Source organism: Eubalaena glacialis, chromosome 16 (assembly GCF_028564815.1).
Source record: "Eubalaena glacialis isolate mEubGla1 chromosome 16, mEubGla1.1.hap2.+ XY, whole genome shotgun sequence".
NCBI lineage: Eukaryota > Metazoa > Chordata > Mammalia > Artiodactyla > Balaenidae > Eubalaena > Eubalaena glacialis.
Window position 1 is genome coordinate 30,436,786 of NC_083731.1, and position 18,120 is coordinate 30,454,905.

General features: G+C 38.2%; 1 pseudogene; it reads right to left on the bottom strand.

The window, feature by feature from the left end:
* Nucleotides 1-5,830: 5,830 nt before the first annotated feature.
* Nucleotides 5,831-6,280, bottom strand: LOC133076345 (palmitoyltransferase ZDHHC7-like; annotated as a pseudogene).
* Nucleotides 6,281-18,120: the final 11,840 nt, after the last annotated feature.

An 18,120-nucleotide genomic window follows, 5' to 3' on the forward strand; every position in this document is an offset into this window, starting at 1 on the left:
TTGAAATCTGCTTTGCATATCACTGTATGACAAATAATTTTGATATTATTAACATCTCCTATAACATGTATAGATTTTAATGAAACCACAGTGATGACCACAAAATTCATATAGAGGCAGAATATATTCCTGTGTACCAACCAAATTCAGAAAATTATTAGTCTAAAAAGTTAAAAGCTAGATAATTGATGATTAATTTGAAAGTTTTCTTTAAATTATTCAAAGTAGAGTGACATTAACTTGTGACTTTTTTTCTGTTAGTTTCTGTCTGCATTTCTGGATTTTTCCATGCTAACAATTTGCCTGAATTGTTCATGACTCTTTCTTTTTGAGAGAAGAGAAAAACAATTTTGATACAAAGTTCTTTTTATCATAGTGGAGATTTTGATATTAATAAATATTTAGAATTCATATGAAATCATTTTATAGGACTGTGGAGCTGAAAATTAGGCGATATAAATGGAAATTTGCTGTCTAAAGATTTTGGATCTCGATTCTCATAGTCACTCACTGGAACCTATCCAGGATTATACAAACTTCCAGGCTCATTGACATGGAGACGGATAATATATTTCAAAAACTGCGTGAAGTCCTTCTGTGAATAATCAAATTAAGCCTTTAAAGATAGCACTCTCAACAAGACTCAAATCAATTCCAAGAATGATTCAGTAAAACTGACAGTTTCGGTTATTCAAAACCACCTAGCCAGTCTTGAAAACACGTTAATCTTCTTGAGTAGAAATGTGACCCAAGAGAAATGAGGCGGTATTAATTTGGTTTGTTGCTAGGGAAAGTGCTAGCCAAGTTTTATAACTCATTCTCTCACTATTGTAGTAGAAGGAAATGAAAATAGGGAGGATATAAATCAGCTCGGCTGGGCCAGTTCTGGAAAGGGATTTTTACACCATTTTCTAAGTCTAAGAGGGTACTGCCAACAGGGGTTGCTGGCTGAGGAAGTTTTAACTTAGGATTTTGCAAGTAGGGAATCAGGGCATCCAGATGAGTTCAGATCAAGTCGAAAATTGTAGAGTGTTTGATCAAACCTGAAATGAGTATGTGTATTATAGGTGTCTAATGGGACAATCTTAGGAATGACGCTAATGAACATTTGGGTGAGATATTGTCTGTTAATATTGAGTTCCATCCTTGCCCTTCTAAGATCCTCCTTATATCTGCATTTCCCAGACTCCTTTGCCACAAGCCACATGGTTTAAATTTAATTCCAACAAGAGGATTAGTCACAAGAGATGTGAAGGACAGACTGAAGTCATTTTTTTGTTTCCGGCAGTAACAGGTGAGATGTTCAGCTGACCATAGACATAAGGTTTGCATCATCTTCTGGATGAGCTTCTTTTAATCACCTGCTTCAGTGCTGTAGGCAACTGAGAGATTCAGCAACACTTCTCTGAATCTCCACACTTCCTGATTTCCTAAAACCAGCAGTGGCACACCCTGACCTTTATTTGCCCTTATGAACAGCACTTTAAATATCCAATTCCCTCTATTAAATCCCTTCCTATTAAAACAAGTAGAGCAGTTTTTGTTTTCCCACCAAAATGGACGGATAGACCATTTAAATGTTAAGATTACACAATAGAATTCTCAGCATTTGTGTATCGTGTACACACTTAAAGTTTCAAGTGTAAGTCCAGGGTAAGGAGGTGAATGCCCAGCTTCTTCCTCCAAGCAAGCATTTATGGTTTACTACAATAGAAAACACAGATAAGTGTTTTAAAATAACAGGACCAATTTTTATCATTGCCCTGATTGACCCCTCATGGATACTTCATTAGGAAGACTAAATTTAAAAGAAATGTTTAGGACTTCTAACACAGGCAAGCAAAGTTTGTTGCATGGAATCAGTTCAGGAGAATAAACTACACATATGTTAGCTGACACATTTCATTCAAAATTTTAATAGTTTTGTTGAACCTTCCAGGGGGAAAAAAAAAAGATACATTCCTACGATTTAGATTAATTTCATTATTGAATGAAATATTGGCAATGAAAAAAGTTGACAACCCATAGAAGCCATTAGAATGTTAAAAACTGAAATTATTTAAGAAGTAAGAACACAAAGGCAGCTTTTAAAATTTTTTTATCTAGAAATTCGGTTATAGGTTTAATTGCAAAACTTCCTGGGATGCATATTAAGCACCAATTTATCGTTGCTCATGTCTGACATTTAAGATAAAAACCACAAGGCTTTATCAAGGGACATAAAGTCAGTCAAACGAACAATTTGAACATGAATGAATGTAAAAGGATGTCGTGTTTCTGGATGGAAAGGCAATATGTTAAGATGCTAATTCACCCTCAAATTGATATCTCCATTTCCTGTAATGTTAATTTCAGGGGGATGTTTGTTTTTCTTTGACCTTTCAAAAATTATTCTAAAGTTCACGCAGAGAAAAAAAGACAACATAGTCAAAACATTTGGGAAAAGATGTGCTCATCCCCGATTAGGTGCTATAAAAGACTGGAGATGTGGTTGTGGGAGTGAGGAGGTGTGGCGAGCATAGTCTGCATCAACTACGCTGCATTCATGAAACGGAATGCACTGCAGCCAAAAAAATAGACTGGTGTACGTACTGCTCAGAAAGATGTTGGGGATATATTGTTAACAGAAAAAACAACCTACGGATCAATGTGTTTCACACAATTATATTTCTATAAAAACTGCACACACCTTTATACGTGCGCATGCAAATGTCTGCATTAGCCTTAGAACACTTGACAATCCATCAAACTGCTAAAGTGGTCCCATCTGAGACATACTGGGAGCTGAGGTTGACATTTGCTTCATATTTCCTATGTGTGTGCACGCACATAATATTTAAAGCAGTGATGACCTTGTAACTTTCAACATTTTGCATTTTTAATATTATTCAAATTAAAGTGTAAAGAAATCCATCATGTACTGTTTTCTGTTCATGTAAATAGACATGTACATTCACATACATATACATTTAGGCAAGAAAGAAACTTTGATATTTACAAACATGACTGCTCTTTTTTGAGGATAGCTCCTTTCTTATAGAAATGGTATTTGTTATGTTGAAAAATCTTGATCTTGGGCAGGCAAATTAGGGAGCAGGAGTCTGAGAAGCCTGAAGTGCTTTGCATGATAGAGAAAGGTTGTGTGCAGGATGTGGCTTGACTTGGTTACTGTCAGTGGTATGATTTCAATATTGCCTCTGCCACCCCTACAAATTCCTGAATAAGGTCTACATGGTTCACGAAAGCTTTGGTATAAGTGGATTTCTTGGCAGAACTCAGAGTCAATTAGAATGCACTTCAAGGGCAGACGCAAAGACAATGCGGTTTGAAGAAGAAGGGACTATGGAAAGTAAGACTCCAGGAATTTTCCAAAATTTAGAAGATATTTTGCATTTTCCCCATGTATGGCTTTGGACAGTGCTTCAAGGAGAACACTCAAAACAGCTTTACTTCTGTTACCCGGAGTCTGTCCAGCAAAGAAGGCTGGTTCAAAGTCTGACAAAGCTTAAAAGTGAGAAGCTATAGCTGTCTAGTTATTCTGAAGGCTGAGCAAGAGTGATTAAAAAGAAGGTTCAAGAGGGCTGCCTAGAGGGATGATGGGATCCTAATTTAGATGATATCCTGTGAGGAGCGGACCAAGGGAACTAGAGGCTGGGAAGGCAGAGATTTGCGAGTAGCATCAGGGGAAGACTTTACCTGCACTAAGTATCTGCAGCGAGAGATCCCAGCAGCGAAGGAGTGATATGAAGAAACTACAACCACTCCCTAAGAAGCAGAAGTAGTCTTAACACCCTCCAAGACCAGAAAGTACCAAGGCCAGGTCAACGCTAGAGTTAAGTAAGATATTTCTTGCACTACAACTCTCTTCTTATCTGCCATGTAAACCTTGAAATGCCAGAGGCAGCCTAACAAGTGGGGGAGTGGGAGGAGTGCTAGATGGGCCTTAAAGAAGAATGTGAATCTCAAGGTCCTGATTTCTACAATAAGCCTAAAAAATTTAAGAACATTCTCTCCTCCCCCACTATAGACACACTTGAGAAAGAAAACGCAGAACATACTAATATTCAAGATCCAGTGGTTTAAAACATGTACTGATCAGTTAAGAATCTGTCTAATTTTTTTAGTTTAATACATTTTACCTCTATAATAAATATGATTCATTTGCTTATTCAGCACTATTTATTGAGTGCCAACTTTGTGCCAGGCACACTTCTTCTGGGATCTGGGGAAATCAGGAACAAAATGACAAAGTCTGGCCCTCAGCCTCAGGGAATTTACATTCCAGTTGGGGTGACCCGGGGTAAAAATATATTAGTACAAGGCCACATAGCAACAAGTTCTATTATGAAAAGTAATTCAGCTAAGGTGATAGAGTGACAGGACTACTAATTTATATAGAGACATCAGGTTACTTTGAGAGTATAAAATTTAAGTAAATTGAAAGATATGAAGAAATGAGTCATAGGATATCTTGGGGAAGATCCATCTGGCCAGAGGGAACATGGAATGCAGAGGACTGAAGTGGGGACAATCTTGGCAGGTTGAAAAGTGCAAGGAGGCCCTGGTGGTTAGACTGTAGTGAAAGCAATGAACAATGAACCGTTTTTTCAAATGAAACAACTTTCAGGGAGAAGGACCTTTGAGATGCTAACCTTTCTGTGGGCAGGATCTGGAAGGAGAGCCTGCTGGGCCCTGGTCAAGAAGAGGGTCTATTATAACCCATACCTTGCGTGTGTATTTAGATCGTGCTCTGAGACTCACTGCCACCTTCATGGTTTGTCCACGAACATTAATATTCCTTTTTTTTTTTTTTTTTTTAACCACACAGGAATGATTGTTTTTTGGATCGAGATATTCTCCAATATGCAATACATTCATAGTAAACCCCAGGGCAGGAGGACTCCACACAACTCTCCCCTCTTCCCTGAAACGTTTGTTTCTGAAACATAGCTTGTTTGCTGCACACGCCCATTACATGTTACATCACCTGAACAACACTGCCCACTTCAAAACACACGTGCGCACATACACACACACACACACAGAGACACGCGCAGACCTGCCCACAGCGTCCGGGACCGCCACTTCCTGGCAGGGGAGCGTGTCTGCAGCCCCCGTGCTGCTCAGTGCAAAGTGTCGGAGCTGTGGAAGCCTACACGGGCTCCTGCTTGACCGAGGGGGCCGCTGGTGAGTAAGAGGGTCAGTGGGAGCTCCCTGAAACCACCAGCTGCAGAATTCTTGTTCACTGGATTGGCTTGTTTTCTTCAGGATTGAGAAAAGCAGCTCGGCACACAGGATTTTTAATAAACAGTGTAATATCCCACACACCTTCTTAGAAAATGTGAAGCATGTTAACAAAACTCCTAACTGTGCTGGAAGATAATGACATTTGGCTTCTTCGTGTGGCCACATACCTGCATCACTGGGCAGTGACACTGATCAGAATGCCACCCAGTTACCAGCGTGGAAAGTCTGCCATCCGTGACCGTAAATATACAAAACTCTGCTTGCTCTGAGCAGTTGGTCTGTGTAGGTTCCATTTGCCCTGTTGGTCACAGATGGGCTGTTGACACCCTTTCCAACCCTAAATAAAGTCCGTTCACAAGTTCCAGCTTGATGAGAGGGCCTCGCACTGAGAACGTGGGGCCCCCTTTCCTGGGTCTGATCTTCCTAAAGCGGAAGCCGATGAAGGGGTTCATCCAGAGCTTCGAGGGGGCCCCCCAAAGACGGACTTCATCCTTTCCTATCGCAGCCACTGCTCCCACGTGGGCTTCTCGCTCTTCAGCCTCTCTATTTCCGCTTTGTCATTGTATATGGAGTGGATTTGGGTTTAACTACTGCAGTGGTGGGTGCGCTCGTACTTGATCCAGCAGCACTCGGGACACTTGTACAGATCCCTTCTCCAGGCTTCAGCTGCAAACCTCCATGCCTTCTTTAGTAGCATTTCCTTTGGGTACTGCCCCCGGCGGGGTGAGCACGGTCCTCAGGTGAGACACCACAGGGCAAGCACCGCCAGGCAGTTAAAAATGATCCTGTGGACCACGGAGTACCAGAAGTCTTTGGAAGGCAGCAGCAAGACCCGTGTCACCAGAAAGTTCGCATAGGTGACCGGAAGCCACGTGACACAGGCACAGATCCTGCCGCAGCCCAAGCGGATGAACTGGACTCTGTCTGCCTCGTCAGCCTCGAAGGAAGAGGAGGCTGAAGAGTCATAACAGTCATTTTCACTCAGGAGAGGATGACGCTCAGCATCCCAGAGCTGGTGTCCTGATGACGGCATGGTTTCCCTACGCACCCTCTCAACTTATTTCTAAACATTCCTGGAACATTTTGTGCCTTTTCTTTTTTTTTTTTTTAATAAATTTATTTATTTATTTTTGGCTGTGTTGGGTCTTCTGTGCGAGTTGGGTTTCTGTACGAGGGCTTTCTCTAGTTGCGGCAAGCGGGGGCCACTCTTCATCGCGGTGCGCGGGCCTCTCACTGTCGCGGCCTCTCGTTGCGGAGCACAGGCGCCAGACGCGCAGGCTCAGTAGTTTGTGGGTCACGGGCCCAGTTGCTCCGCGGCATGTGGGATCTTCCCAGACCAGGGCTCGAACCCGTGTCCCCTGTATCGGCAGGCAGACTCTCAACCACTGCGCCACCAGGGAAGCCCGTGCCTTTTCTTTAGGACCTTAAGGTGCATACTGTCTTATGGGATAGGATACAAGGCCCCGGGTGGGGTCGCCTGGCGTTTCGGCTCCTCCCAGCCTGCTAATGGCGGAGACTGCAGCGGACGAGGCAGGTACGCATCATGCAGCCGCACTCCTGGCCAGGGCTGCGTGGGCCCCGCAGCTCGGCTCGGCGGGGCTCGGTTCTGCCCGGCCGGTCAGAAGAAGGCGACCTCCTAGCAGACTCGAGAGCCAGAGCCCAGCCTCCCTAAGCATTCCTGCGTGACTGAAATGATGATCCTGCAGCAGATGGGCCTTCTCCAAGGTAGGTTCATGAAAATCAATACTGCATCTACCCAGGGAAGAATATCTGGTCTAAGGAATCTTCTCTCTTGTGACCATGACGTGTAATAGACAGAAATAAAATTTCTTTTTCTTCCCACTGGGGTCAAAGAGTGATTTGTTCTAGTGAACAAAATGGATTAGCTAATGCAAATTGAAATACATTGTCTAGAAATTGTCAGTCCTGAACCCTTCCCCCAGCAAAGAGATTGCTCCTGGGGCTTGTTTATACATGATGTGTCTAAAGCGCTTGTTAGCCTGCTTAGCACAGCACATGCTCAATACATGACAATTATTATTATGTGGTAATAATAGTAGCTTGACATCACCCCAATTAGTAGGTAGTGACTAATCAATACAAATGAAGTTTCTACCGGGCATAAGCACATGGCTGGGTATGTTGCATCACATACGCATATCTACACCAACCTGGGCAAGAGGTATGTACCCATCAGGATTGTCTTAGACAACAGGAACCCCCGCTCTTCCTTCCTAAGCCTGGGAATAAGCAGTCCCTGAAGCACATGGTTACATGCAGGTGAACTTCTGAACTCAGAGTTCTGTTAGGAAGGAGGAGGAGAGATATTGTTATGGAGTCCAAGCTCATGCTGGCTTGCTACATGACAAGCCAATAAATCCACAGAGGAGGTATTGGGGCAAGGTATAGTGCCTTTATTTGGAAAGGCAGCATACTGATAAGACGGTGTCCCAAAGAACCATCTTACCTGAGTTAGAATTCAGGCTTCTTTTATACTAAAAGAGGAGAGGGTGTGGCTCGTTGTGCAAACTTCTTGGTGCCGGAATCCTTTGTTTGTACAGTTAGTTGTCCATGGAGGTCTGTTCACAATGTTCCTATAAACTCCCAACAAGACAATTGTTATTTTCTGTTCTGCAAATTTTTATCTCCATATAAATGGAAAAATGTTATACCTTTGAAGGTCAGAGCCTTGAGAATGGGCTAGCCTGTATATTTCAGGCTAGAGGCAACATCTTTTACAAAAGGTGCAGAGCCAGCATGACTAAGCACAGGCAACAGACCACAAGGGTTAGAGCTAAAGAAATAGATCTAATATGGAGTCAGGTTTGTTCTTCTCTGTTACAGTTTGGCTACTAGACAGCAACCAGCAGTGTCTGTTACAACCCTTAGCTTTCCCACCTCTTTTTCTGCTCCTCCTAGCGAATTCCATTACCATATGGTTCTGAATTTCATATATGTGTGATGAAGTGAGCTTAAATTTCCATATGGCAATGTTTTCTCTTCTGTATACCCCATGCTCTTTTATGCTTTCAGACTTTCATATATGCCCTTGTTTCTGCTTGTCATTCCTCTACCTTTCTCATCTTAGTCTTCAGGATTTTTTTCATTCACTTATTCATTCAATCTACATCTGACAAATATCTATTGTCTATTATGTCAGGCATATAGACATCATGACAGGAAGTATAGACACAGCCTATGATGGAAGAGATAGAGACATAAAGCAACAACTAAAACAGAGCATAGTCAGTGCTACTATGGAGGTATGCATCTGAACTTCGAATCACCAACTCCACCTAAGATAGGAGATTGACCTTGTTGGAGGAGGTAGTGTTTAAATGGTATCTGGAAGGAGTCACAAAGGTAGGAGGGAAGAGTAGCCCTTCCAACATGAGCAGGGTTCTGAGAGAACACGGTTCCTTCAGGAATGTTAAATGGAAAAGCCTGAGCACCATCCAATGGTTGGAGAGGAAATTCCTAACCACCTCAGAGGGATTTTATATCAGTCTAAGTAGGTTTGTTATACGTGACAGCTTTATAAGCTATTCTATACAAGTCAGTGAGTCATTGTATATTTGTGGAAAAAGCCAGAGATTGGAATTAGACAGATCTATATTTGAATCTTGACACTTTTACACACTGTGTGACTTTGGGCAAGGTATTTCCCTCATTTGAGCATCTTTCGTATCTGTGAAATGGGAAAAAATATGCTTTAATATTATAAGCACCAAAATAAGTTAGTACTTGCAAAACACCTGTAAGTGCCTGTCTCATAATGAGTTTTTAACAAATATTACTCCTCTTCCTTCTGTCTCAATATTAATTAAACTTTGGTATTAACTTCCTTCTTGAAATTCTCTCCTCACTTGGCATCCATTATACACTCTCTCCTAGTTCTCAGCCTCAGTGTTATAACTGCTCCTTTTGGCCTTCACCATGGGTTTCTCTTCCACTGATGGATCTTCTTTTTCTTAATGATTGGTTATTTTTAAGGATTTGTCTTACCCTCTTTTCTACTCAATTTTTTGTTGTTGTTAATTTTTTTTTTAACATCTTTATTGGAGTATAATTGCTTTACATGGTTGTGTTAGTTTCTGCTGTATATTTTCTACTCAGGTTAAGGCAGACTCTATTTCTTGATATGCTTTCTAATTTCAGTGCATTCTCCTAAGACTCAGAGCTGTATTTCAACAGCTCTGTGGATAACAATATCGTGTTATATATTTATCATTGTGTAGGGATTTACCCTAAACGTAATGGCTCACAGCAACATTTATTATTCCACAGTTTCTGTAGGTATGAATCTGGGCCTCCCTTATCTGGGCCATGTGTCTTGTGGTCTTTCATAGGGAGGCAAGCAAAGTGTTAGATGGGACTGCAGTCTCAAGTCTCCACACACACTCACGTAGTTGGACCATGTTTCCCAGGGGTGATTGGACTGAAAGTCTCAGTTCTTTACTGGTTGCTGGGTAGAGGCTTCCCTCACCTCCTTGCCACATGGCCTCTGTATAGGACAACCCAAACATGGTAGCTGGTTTCCCTCAGAGCAAGTAAGAGTGAGAGAAACAAGCAAGATGGAACTCGCAGTCTTTTGTAGTTTAATATCAGAAGTAATATCCCATTACGTTTGCTATATTTTGTTAGAAGTAAATTGTTATGTCTACCCACACTCGAGAGGAAGACATTATACAAGGGTGTGACTACCAAGTGTCCTTTTAGCAACTACCTACCATACTTAAGAAATTCCTATGAGGTAGAAATTATCCTTGTTTTACAGATGAGAAAATAGCGACCCTGGGAGTTTAAATATACTGCTCAATACTTACTAATAATTTATGGATCTGGCATTTGAAACTTAAACCTGTTTTTTGTTTTGTATTTATTTAATTTTATTTTTGTAAGAAATAAAAATTGTATATATTTAGGTCTATAAGTGTTTTGATATACGTATACATTGTAAAATTATTACCACAATCAAACTGATTAACATATCCATCACTTCCCATAGTTCCTTTTTTTTTTTTTTGTAGTTGAGAACACTGGGGATCTTAGCAAATTTCAAGTATACAATATGTTGTTATTGACTATAGTCACCATGCTGTTCATTAGGTCTCCAGAACTTACTCATCTTATAAGCGAAAGTGATCAGTAACTCTCCATTTCCCTTACCCTCCAGCCTCTGGTAAATACCATTCTACTCTCTGTTACTATGTGTTTCAGTTTTTTGGGCTTTGTTTTTTGATTTTTTTTTTTTTTTTTTTTTTTAGATTCCACATACAAGTGAGATCATGCAATATTTGTCATTCTGTGCCTGGCTTATTTCACTTAGCATAATGACTTCCAGTTTCACCCAAGTTGTGGCAAATGGCAGAACTTTCTTCTTTCTCATGGATGAATAATATTCCATTATATATAAACGTCCAGAATTTTCTTGATCCATTTATCTGTTGATGGACACAGGTTGTTTCCTTGTCTTGGCTACTGTGAATAATGCTGCAATAAACTTGGGAATGCAGGTTATCTCTTCAAGATACTGATTTAGTTTCCTTTGGATATATACCCAGAAGTGGGATTGCCGGATCATATTGTAGTTCTATTCGTAATTTTTTGAGGAGCCTCCAGACTGTTTTCCATAGTGGCTGTACCATTTATATTCCCACCAGCACTACACAAAAGTTCCCTTTTTTCCACAACTTCTATAATACTTTTTAACCTTTGACTTTTTGGAAATAGCCATTCTAGCAAGTGTGAGGTGATATCTCATTGTGGTTTTGATCTGTATTTTCCTGATGATGAGTGATGTTGAGGTTCTTTTCATACCTGTTGGCCATTTGTGTGTCTTTGGAAAAATGTCTATTGGATTCTTTGCCATTTTTAATTGAATTATTTTTTTCCCTCTTGAGTTGTATGACTTTCGTATATGTTTTGTATATTAACTCATATAAAATATATGGCTTGCAAATATTTTCTACCATTCCACAGGTTGCCTTTTCATTTTGTTGATTGTTTCCTTTGCTGAGCAGAAATTTTTTAGTTTGATGTAGTCCCACTTATTTATTTTTGCTTTTGTTGCTTGTGCTTTTGGTGTCAATTCCAAAAAACCATTACTAAAATCAATCAAAGAGCTTGTCCCATGTTTTCTTCTAGGAGTTTTACCATTTCATGTCTTAATGTTTAAGTCTTTAATCCATTTTGAGTTGATTTTTGCATATGCTGTGAGATAAGGGAAGCTTGCTTTTTATTTTTTTCACGCTAACCAATAGCTTTTGAGATGTTTTAAAGTTATATTATTTCCGAAGAGATATCTTCTGTAGCCTATCTATGCCTATTCATGTATATGCAAATGAAGCTAGACCAGAGTTTCATGCAAATATGGACATAAAAGGAAATCAATCAAGTCTTTGAATTTTAAGTCTCATTTAACTGGAAGGCAACATAAAACATGCTTGAAGCCAATAACTGGTTTTTCTGGCTTTGATCCTACCTTCTTTTTTTTTTTTTTAATATTGTTAATGTGGACTTGGGTGAGGCCACGTCACTGTGCTATGGATGATACCGCTTCCTTTTGATGAAAGCTTAATCCAGAGCCATATTTTTCAGCCTCATAGCCCCTTTTGAGGCAGGAGAACCTGCCCCTGGATAGTTCTAGCCTGGGATTTCATCTGAACTAATGTGCCCTGGCAATTGCTTCATACTTATGATTGTTTGGAAAAGTGTCCAGTTGTGTGAATTTCTGAAGATGCTGGTGACAGAATGCTTAGTATGGAATTGCTTTATATACTCTTTCACCTTGCCTATAGTACAAGTCAAAATTAAACTTAGTATTCAATTGGAATAGTTTTCTGGCCACATTTTTTCCCCTGATTTTGTGCTTAATGTATAACTTCTTCACTCTGGCATTGTATTTCTTTTATTTTTATATTTTAATAGTTATTTTTAATATATGTTTTCCATTATGAGGTGTCTTCCATCATTTCTGGAAGTATTCAGGGTCTAAATTAGGAACAATTAATAAATATTAAATGACACAAAATTAGCTTAAGGTTTAAATTTACATGAGCCATTTAAAAGAGATTTTTAAAATGTATGTGAATGCCATATATAGAACTCCAAGTACATGCCCACATCTTAAATATTAAGCAGAAATATTTCATTATTATTTATTGAATTCTAATGTTTTCAATTGTAAATAAATACTAATGAGGGAAATCACAGTAGTTTGTATGAATTATTTGATCACTCTTCCAGGAAAAAGAGACAAGAGAAAAAGTCAAGAACAGTATTTTCAAACTCAAGTCAGAAGCAGAGATTTGCTTATTTAACAAATAGATCTAAGTATCATTGGTCATAATTTGGAAAAGTGTAAGCTATTAAATGGAAATTGAATGGCTAAATGTCCTCACAAGAAATGAATAGTATAACACCACTGTCTCTTTGAATATAACTTTTCATAAACTTATAAATTAGAAGATAGCGTTCTCGAGCATGATAATATCATGACACACAATCAAATATTAAAGAGCGTAAGCTTATTATTATTTTTATTTTCAACTCTCTGATGGGACAGTTATATGTTAAAGAGTACTTTTGAAAAACATCAGAATAACATTTCATTTTCTAATATTTCTCTGGATACTCCCTATATTTTGTTAGAACTTGGTCATGCCTGTTGAATGCTAATACACAGTGTTGGGCCATTTTACTAAAATCTTCTGGAATTGAACATTAATTTGTCAGTGACAATTTAAAACTTGGCCTACATCAAAGTCCACCCTTCATATGTCTGCAGGTTTAGGTTTGATTCTTTGTGACAACAGCTGGCTGGATGTAAGGGAAGGTCTCACTCCTCAAAGCTGTGACATTATTGTAGTTATTTATAGATTCCTATCTGAACCAGTGGCTTTATGAGTTAATATTCTGGGAATTATAATGAGAGCCATTGTTTAAACTGCTTTCGGGCTGACTTCAAGTGGCCATAGTCTTATCTTGAAGCTAAACTTCGTAGAAAGATGTGTCCAAATATTCGTGTATTAGAACTTTCACAGGATTTGAAAGCTTCAATAAAATAATTTTACTGGTCATATTGGAACCAAGAGAGACTCCTATCAGCAAAGATCTCTTTCAGGAGAATGATGCTATAAGATGGCGGAAAACCCATTAGAAATTGTCCTCAGCCATATGTCCTCTGCTCACCATCTTTGTGTGTCTCCTTGGATAAGCCAATCAAATCTCCTGAGTGTATTTTCTCTTTTGTAATATAAGAAAGTGAACTAGATCATTATTACTCTTTTGGGGTCCTAATTTTCTATGATTCAATTAAGCAAAGTGGAAATGAACAAAACAACAAGTTGTGTTTCTGCTAATATAGCCTGTAGCCATCCACATATACGTATCACCATTTGATGTCACAAAATTACATAAAAAATGGGAGGAAAACTTTAGGGCCATTTCAAATATAAAGAAGCCCTATAGCAATACAAATATAAAGACACTTCTATATGAATAACAAAAACAAAAACATAAACGCAAAACATTGAGACATTAACTATAATAATATTTCTTACCAGGAAAGGGCTTATTCAGTCCACATAAAGTAAGTCAGACCTAAAGATCTAAAATACTTCTTTAAACTAGGACAGAGCATACCTGGCCTTTCACTGAGGAATCATCTAAGTGCAAATCATCTAAAGGCTTTTCCATATGATCCAGAGCAAAGTCAAGGAGAGGCTTGGAGGTATATTCAGATTTCTTGAACTTTAATTCATTTCCCTTTACACTCAGGGTGTTTTCTTTCTTTTTTTTTATAATTCTTTATTTTATTTATTTATTTTTGGCTGTGTTGGATCTTCGTTTCTGTGCGAAGTCTTTCTCCAGTTGCAGCAAGCGGGGGCCACTCTTCATCGCGGTGCGCGGGCCTCTCACTGTCGCAGCCTCTCTTGTTGCGGAGCACAGGCTCCAGACGCGCAGGCTCAGTAGTTGTGGCTCGCGGGCTCTAGAGTGCAGGCTCAGTAGTTGTGGCTCACGGGCCCAGTTGCTCCGCAGCATGTGGGATCTTCCCAGACCAGGGCTCGAACCCATGTGCCCTGCATTGGCAGGCAGATTCTCAACCACTGCGCCACCAGGGAAGCCCCCAGGGTGTTTTCTCAACAAAACTTTTCTTCAAGTCATCTCACAATTTGAAAAATAAAAGAGAAAAAATATCTTTCAAAAGTGTGTAATGGCTAATTGTTTGGAACTATCAAATTGCTCTGTGATAGACCTGATAAATGAAACAGAAACAGATCATGGCTGCTCCTCAGTTTCTGCAACGCAAAACCATTCATAATGGAACGTATTCCTGCCTTTAATATACATATCAGGTTTTTTAATTTTCAATTTAGTTGCTCCTTTCGCACAAAAGTCCATTTTAATTCCTCAGTGAAATGGTTTGAACGATTTGAGTGCTTTTTGCTGAGATGTGAATCAGGAGTCTGTAAGCTCTAAACATCAAGACATGTTGGAAATGAAGAAAGTAATCCTGTAATTTAAACTCAGAGTATCTTTTTTCACATTGTTAATTGAAGTTGAATAGACAATAGCCCAAGGACATTGTCATATGGGACTTTTTTTTTTCCCCCTCTGATGTCAACACACACTCTGTCAAAAATGCTTCCAAGAATAAGATGTTTATCATATTTTTTAGTTCGTTAGCAAACATGTACAACAATTTTAATCCTTTCTACGGATAGCAAGTAAGAATTAAAAGGCAATAAGTAACCAACCATGACACAGCTGGTTTTTATCTCAGAGAGCCAGTCAAGCAGCCGTTTTATTTACAATATAACATAAATGGTCAAAAGTCAGCTTGTCGACAATCGTATCATCATATGCTGTGGACTTAGATTTGGCTTGTCATTGCTAAGACTCTCTCCTGGGAAGTTGTGAAATACTTCCTGCTTAGAGTGAGGAAGAAAATTCCGTTTTTGTGTTTAAATTATAAAAAGGAACTAATTTATTTGTGTTCTGACAAGGGAAGTGATAATAATAATTTTTAGGCTATCATTTTAAACTTCTATATTTGTGCATACACTCTATATATAGTCTTTTGTGTGTGTGTATGTAGCCACTTATATTCTATACATAACGCTATACACATAAATAATTATATAAGCACATATAATTATTTTTCTATAAAAGTTATTTTCTTCCTTGCACACACATTTTATTTAGCACTATTTATCTCTACTGATGAAAATCCCATTTTACCAGAAAGATGACATTTGAGATAAGGTATGTGAAGATGTTTGGTAAAATGCTTAAGGCAAGTCTTCTTGCGTTCACGACAAAGATTTTTAAAGTTCTGTATCTCTTTTGGTCTTTTTCTTTTTTAGTGAAGTTATGACATGAGTTGCTTTTGGTGGCAAATACTTGCTTTCCATCATGCATATCCTCGCAGAGCAATGTGGTAATGCCAAACTGCAAAATCCTAAAACTTACTACAACAACTTTCTAAATTATTTTCTTGATTTCAGGCACCATGATATATAGAAGTGAGAAGGTAGGCAGGATGACATTGAGTACAAGGAAAATATAATAGAAACAGGAGGCCAAGGAGATAATAGTAATTCTGAAACTGGAGCAAATCACGATAATGGGTTTTTAAGAGATAGTAACTATGACCCTATATCATCATGGTTCCCTCAGCTGTGAATGGCATTCAGAATTTCTACCTTCTGAACCTTTCTCATTCTTTGAAACTTAGCTCAAGACCCCTTTCCTTCCTGAAGCTTTAGCTTCCCTAAAAGTATAATTTATCCCAGTATTTACTCCTGATGCCAAGTTGTTAATTGACAAGAAGAATATTAAAGTCTGAGATTATTTCATTTCAGAGAAATCATAAGCTACATATAAGATTGTAATCATTTCCTCCTTATCAATGTTGACAGTTAGTGAAAGTTCTATTTCTTATAAAAGCTGAGAAAAGCATTTTAAAACATTTCCTTTGTATCTCTATAGAAATATTTTGACTATTCTAATTTGGCTTGGCTTTGAATTTGTTCTGATGAGAATCTGTAAAATGTGCCATAATTTTTAAGGAAGATAAACCTCATTAAAGTCAGCACAAGGAGTCATTTTTAAGTTGTAACAAGGAATGTTTTGATAAATATAAGTAGGAAAATGTCTTAACTGTGAGTCTCTGGAGCAGCAAAGAAAAGGAAATTGCGTGATTACCATTTCTGAAGACATAAGAATATCGATAATATAATTCAAGACTATAATTGCCATTTGCATAGAAGCATATAGCTTAATGAATATGTTTAAAATAGGGAAAGAGATTAGATAACTTTTTGAAATTCATTTTGATATAAGTTGGTAGTGATTGAAGTTTAATGAAATGAGTTGGAAAAAAATTAGTTTTCCTTTCTATAATTCGAAGGTTACTTATTTTTTAATTTTCTCCAAAACATAGTACAGGCCTATTGTGTCTCTTGTCCTGAAAACTATCCTGCCATTTCCTGATATTACCACTGCCAGTGGATCTATAATTAGGATTTTTACTCTGGGAGGCTTTCCAAGGGCAATTCCAAAATAAAGCTAGCGGATGGGCATCCTGAACAAATGCCAGACAATAAATCCAACTGGAAGGTAACAGGGTTGCCTTGGCTAATTGCATTACACACACAGTTGCTGACAAGTTTTCTCTTTTTCCTGGTTTCAAACTTATTTCACAGAATATTAATCATTTTACAATGATGTTGAGTCAGAGAATTAACAGTGACCTTGGAGGATATTCATGCTTGCTTTTCAGGTAGCCCATATTGCAGTAATGAGAGTTTTCTGTACAATATTTTGGAATAAACATCTTTTCATCTTCAAATCTTCAGGCAGGCTGGAAGGCAGGTTAAAAAGAGAAATGAATGGAAAAAGAAAGTAAAGGAGAGAAGGAAGAAGGAAGGAGAGCAGGAAGAAAAAAGAAGGAAGGAAAGAAAGGAAGGAGGAAGGGAATGAGGAAAGGAGGAAGGAAAGAATCCTTTTATTACAGCACCTAATCCTAATGAGTCATTTGGTTCTTGATGGAACTAAAACTGGATTTTAGAGTTTTTCAGTCAGAATCTGAAGATGAAAAGGCAAAGGATAAAATAAATCACTAAAATACACAACGGAGGAAGAAGCTACCTTTTTCTGGCTTGTCATGATAAATATTATGTAATTAAAAAAATACATTGGCTCTTTGCCAATGTATTTTACTAAGCAGAGAGACCACACAGAAATCTCTGCAAGAGTAAGATATCGGGGAGGAAAACAATGGAAAACAACATCCGTTATTGGGGCTGTTGTATTTTATTGCATGTATTAACCAGATTTCTACAGATGGAATAAAGCTGGCTTTGTATCAGAGCCATAAGTCTTTCAACTTTTGATGGTTTCTAGCAGGATGTTTTATCAAATGTACTCTCAGACATTCACATAAGTTGGGCTTTTATTTCTGTCCTTAAAATTTAAGGCAAGATTGCCATTTGGATGCTATTATACAACAAGACCTACCAATTGCTTTATAAGACAAAGTGTAAAAGGGGAAACTTCCATTGCTAAATTTGTTGTATATTTAACTGTATTTGTATATATTAACTGTATTTTTACATTTTATTTTTATAGAAAATATAATATACTTTTATAAATGTAAATTATATAAAGTATAGTTTATTTAAAATATTTTATAATTAGTGAGATCATATCACATTTACTGGAAGGAATTAGAAAATCTTTGGTCTGCATTCTTTTCCATACTAATCTTATCTTCCTTTACCAAGTTTCCATCTATCTGGACCATTTCAGTCTTCTTTTCTTTTTAATGACAAAAGGAAAGCCCTACTCCTGTCAAATGCTGATACC